Here is a 6001-nt window from a genome sequence, read left to right as displayed (position 1 = left end):
TTATTTGAGTGAAATTATCAATTCCAGGTAGGTTTATATATATAACCGGTTCTTACGTTCCTCCATCTGCTGAAGAGCCTATTTATTGGAAGCACCTTTCGGCAATTCAGGCCGTTTTCAACATGCTTTCAGATAAACCCCAACCAGGAACTCTAGGAAACTTCAATATACCAGGAGCTTGTTGGTCATCAGATGGTTCGTCCAATGTCCTTCAAACTGCGCCACAGCATGACCTCATAGATGGCTTGCTTGACATTTCTTTGTTACTACTAACTACTAGATCTGTGTTTCGTGTCCGATCCTGTATGTTAGGTGTAAACTTAACAAGAGTTGATCCATTGACACTTCCTGAAGACCCTTACCATCCTACTTTTGAAGTGACCATCGATTTGGGGACTGTCGTAAAGAGTAAATCTGATCGCTCAGCCACTAAAGTTCGCTACTTTCGCAAAGCAAACTTTCAAAGGCTAAATTTCCTAATTTCCGAATTTAATTGGTCTGATCTTTACATGTGCACTGACATGGCCTCCGCCGTGGATATTTTTTACTGTGCCATGAATTCGTTCTTTTTATCGTGTGTTTCGTTAACCTATCCGTCGGTTTCTAGTAAACCACCTTGGTAAACTAAGGAACTGACACGCCTAATGATTATTAAGTCAAGGCTTAATATTAACTATAAACGTACCGGTTCTCTTACTGCTCTTTCTAGTTATCTTAGTTCTCGGTCAAATTTTACCGCGCTTAACACGCAGTTATAAAAATTATTGAACTCGCTGTAGGATTTAGTTCACGCAGGACCCGAAAGAGTTTTATAACTTTGTTAACACTAAACGTAAACCCAATTTATATCCTTCCTCGCTTTCGTTTAATAACACTACAGTAAACTCTGACCAGGCCATCGCCGATCTCTTTGCTGAGTTCTTTAAAACTACTTATTTTTCCTCAAATAGCTTAAATCCGACTTATACTTTTGCTATGCCTAGTACGAACCTAATAAAAAAAATAATTAAAACTAAAAGTGCCGGCCAACTAAATACGTTTGAAAAATCTTTCTCACATTTTCACGTCTTTATTCGTTCCATTTGAATATTTTTATACCCTTGCAGGGTATTATAATTTCAGTCAGAAGTTTGCAACGCAGTGAAGGAGACGTTTCCGACCCTATAAAGTATATATATTCTTGATCAGCATCAACAGCCGAGTCGATCTAGCCATGTCCGTCTGTCCGTCCGTCTGTCCGTCTGTCCGTCCGTCTGTCCGTTTCTACGCAAACTAGTCCCTCAGTTTTAAAGCTATCTGAATGAAACTTTGCATATAGTCTTCTATATACTCTCACTGCTATATATGTCGGAACGGGCCGGATCGGACGACTTTATCATATAGCTGCCATACAAAAGTTCGATACATTTTTAGAAAAAAAATTATAACTTTGTTGTTTTTCAATATTTTTACACCATTTTTTAGATATGGCCATTCTATATTATTTTAGATTTTCAATAAAAATTTCATAAAAATCGGACGACTATATCTTATAGCTGCTATAGGAACGATCGGGAAATTAATAGAAAAAATTAAAACTTCGTTGTTTTTCAAAGTTTTTTCATCTACACAGAGATATAAGCTTTTTTTATTATTCTAGAATTTTGGTAGAAATTTCATAAAAATCGGGCAACTATATCATATAGCTGCCATATAAACCGATCGGTAGATGTAGAGAAAATGTAAAGCTGGGAATGCGAAACTGTAACTGTCAAACTGTAAACATAATAATATAGGTAAAATGTAATGAAATAATATCTGCAAGGGTATACAAACTTCGGCGTGCCGAAGTTAGCTTCCTTTCTTGTTCTATACATTCTTTTTATTTTAAATCTTTATTTGTTTACTCATAATATACAAGGAAAAAGTAACAGGACCAAACAATTCAAAATTTTGCTTTTATCGTGAAATTCGCAAAATGTGTGCTAAATTTGGATAAGTTCCTATCTTAATGACCGCAGGTATAGAGTGGTATGTAATGGTCATTCCTCGGATCCATATATTGCGACTTCTGGCCTTCCTCAAGGGAGTGCCTTGGGCCCATTTCTCTTCATCCTGTTCATTAATGATATAGGGCCATGCTATAAAAACTCGGAATTTCTTATGTTTGCTGATGATTTAAAAATATTCAAGTCAGTGAATTCAGGTCTAGATAGTGCTAAGCTGCAGGAGGATTTGTATAGAGTTGGGAATTGGTGTTCTTGTAATAAGCTGCCTTTGAATCTTGCTAAATACTTCTCTGTTACTTACAGCAAACGGCTTAATAACTCTATGTTTTCCTATTCAATTCATTCTAGTATGCTGTCCTGCAGAACTGAAGCCTTAGATTTGGGTGTAATGTTTGATGCCAAATTTCTTCTTATTGAGCACATTAACTATATCATTCCCAAAGCATATGCAATGTATGGCTTATACGGCGGAATGCGGTTCAATTTTCTGACCCTTACGCAAAACTCAGCCTATTTTTTACTTTCGTAAGGTCTAGGGTAGAGTATGCCTCCTTTATATGGAACCCTTCAGGAGCCGTACACACAAACCGACTGGAGCGTATAAAAAAAAATTCTATCCTTCGCCCTTTACTCCTTTCATCTCCACGATCCCGCTCCTTCTAATTCCGCTAAATGCCGATTAGTGCATTTATCTTCTTTAGAAGATAGAAGAGCTGTTTTAGCCATTCTTACAATTTTCAAGCTGATTTCAGGCAAAATTTAGTACGAGGTAGTAGTACGAGGCTCGTACATTTTTGTGTTCCGAGTAGGCAGCTAAGATCTTTGGAACCTTTTTCTAATCCATTCTGTTGAACTAATTATGCCATAAATGAGCCTATTACTAGGGCTTTAATATATTTTAACAAATTACCGCCTAACATGCGATTGGACCCAACCTCCCCCAGAGATTTGGTAAAAAAACAATTGTATTTATATTTAGCTCAAAACACAACTTAGGATTAAATGTATGACTTATGTAGCCAGTTAAGGAGTCGCTCCGTTGGCGAATGAATAAAAAAAAAAATAAAAAATAAAAAAAAATGTTTGGCTCATTTGAATACTTTTCACACTTTTGACTTTACTTTTCGTCGGAAGCCTGTGATTGAAAGGAGTTTAATTCTTTTGTATTCTAAAATGTAAGTCATCTGTATCAGTTTTTTTGTAAAATGGGCCGCGGAAACGAAGTCAAAACTTTGTAAGTAATTTTCGTTATAATTAAGCAGACTATGGGAAAAAATGAATGCAGAAAAAAATTATGCAACAGCATCGAAGAGATTGTATACCCTTGCAGTTTCAATTTTAGAGAATTGGAGAGGAAAATAAAAGGAAATATATAAAAGTTGTATATTTATACATAGCATAAAATAATTTATATTATAAATTTAAATGCTGAAAACACACACAAAACAGAGTTTCATTACATTTGACCAATACTTATTATGTTTACAGTTTGACAATTACAGTTTTACATTTTCTCTACATCTACCGATTCTTTCTATGGGAGCTATATGATATACATACATAGTTTTTTTTCATAAAATTTATACCAAAATTCTGAAATAATAATAAAAGCTCATATCTAAGAGAAGATGAAAATACGTTGAAAAACAACCAAGTTAAAATTTGTTTCTATTAATTTCCCGATCGTTCCAATGGCAGCTATATGAAATTGTCAGTCGTCCGCTTTTCATTAAATTAAAACCGAAATTCTGAAATATTTAAAAATGGCCATATACCAAAAATGATGATATGTTGAAAAACAGACAAGTTATAATTTTTTTTTTTAAATTTGTATGGCAGCTATATGATATAGTCGTCCGATCCGGCCCGCTTCGACATATATAGCAGTGAGAGTATATAGACGTATATAATAATACCGATGATTTCAAACGAACAAAATATATGCCGTAAATGGAATATATTTTAGACTTTTAATTTTATGTCAGTATACCTTTTCTGGAAAAAAACCTTTTTCATCCGTTTTCATAATTTTAAAGATCTCGGATGTTATGCAGGAAATTTCTTTGAAAGTGACCCTCAGCTTCGGTGCGGTCGCCTTCATCGACCCCCTGTATCATGCCACTGGAATACATATATATGTACATACAAATGTACATATGTATTAGAAGAAGGGTGGTGTAATTTTTGTTCTCGTAATAATTTATGAACAATAGTGTTTTTTTTTTCGGTTAAAAAAAATTTTTTTTGAGGGTCTGATGAAATACTATTATATTGTTGAGATATAAAGCACCTTTCCCTATACATACCTATTTAGAAACTTAATTTACCCTAAGAAAGGTACACATACATGTATGTATGTATTTTCCTCATTAATTTCTAAAGATTGCCTATAACAGAGGTAGTTCATTTTCATACAAAGACTTGTCTCTGGTAAGCAAATATTGACGAAGGGATTTTCTAAAGGTTTGGCCCTGTCTTAGACCGACATGTATAACATTCATACATACATACATATGTAGATATGTATATACATACATACAAGAATACAGTTAGATAACAAAGTCTGCAGACAGTTTCTAATTTAAGAGGTTTTAGCCTTTTCCCGCAGATTTCCGAACACCATCCGTGGACCGGATAGTCCAAAAAGTTTTCGGCGTACTAAAATGTTGTTCAATGAATCGATTCATTTTCCTAAATAAATTCTACAAGTAAATCAATTTTAATCTATTAAAATCTAAAACAGAAATTCGGGATTCCAGCAAAGCACAAATTATAATTACAAATAATTAATTATAATATTTAACCACCGCCATTCTTTGAACGGATGGGCCGTAAAGGGTCTTTCGACAGAGTTACATCTGCATCCACCATTAACGTATAGGTCATAAGGTTTTGTTGTCCAGAAATTTATAATTTTGTTTCCCATCCGTTGCGCATCTAAATTTGATAAACTTCCTTTGGCGATAGTTTTTCTGCGCAACTCTGAATTCTTCTGTAATGATTTTTCTCTAACAAAGAGCAAATGTCCCGAAGAGTGTGTATGGTGGTATAGGCTTCCAAAATTTGTACAATAAAGTAGAAGTAGGTGTTTTTTATTAAATACTAGCTATTGGGAACACTTTGGGTCATGAATATACAGGAAAACACCAACGAGATTTTGGGGATGCTTGCAGTTTTGGCGTCACATTTTTAATTCCATATTTCAATTGTTCTCCGCCATCTTTGTTTACATTTTCGTAGTGAAGGGTCAAATTTTTACTATTAAGTAGAAGAAACTAGAGTTGCACCGAAAAACTATCACCTAAAATCGCCTAATTTTATGAATAAAACGAGCGAAGCGAGGAAGAAGAACTTGTTGTCTTTTCGTTTTTGAGAGTACTACAAAAGAAAATTTTCGCTTTTTGATCAAAAAAGCTAAAAGTGTTTCTAGTCTTAGAAGCAGCTGAGTTTTCAAAGCTAACTAAATAAATTAATATCTTTCAAAAACAAATATGATGGGAAAATGTAAGGAAAACATATTATTATATTTTCAGTAATAAATTCGTCAAGGGAATACCCAGAACAGAGGCCCTATTACATTAGGTTAGGTAGAACCGGACGACCCTCATGGTGTCAAGTATAAGCCAATATTGACCTTAGTTGTCCGGGAAATTTCTGGATGGACCTTTTCGTTTTTGAGAGTACTACAAAAGAAAAATTTCGCTTTTTGATAAAAAAAAGCTAAAAGTGTTTCTAGTCTTAGAAGCAGCTGAGTTTTCAAAGCTAACTAAATAAATTAATATCTTTCAAAAACAAATATGATGGGAAAATGTAAGGAAAACATATTATTATATTTTCAGTAATTAATTCGTCAAGGAAATACCCAGAACAGAGACCCTATTACATTAGGTTGAACCGGACGACCCTCATGGTGCCAAGTATAGGCCAATATTGACCTTAGTTGTCCGGGAAATTTCTGGATGGACCTAGAGTCTATTTATGCGGGTTTCGAAGTCATTGAAGATCAAGGTGTT

Source organism: Drosophila kikkawai, chromosome 4 (assembly GCF_030179895.1).
Source record: "Drosophila kikkawai strain 14028-0561.14 chromosome 4, DkikHiC1v2, whole genome shotgun sequence".
Taxonomy (NCBI): domain Eukaryota; kingdom Metazoa; phylum Arthropoda; class Insecta; order Diptera; family Drosophilidae; genus Drosophila; species Drosophila kikkawai.
Note: the sequence above shows the minus strand (reverse complement) of the source record.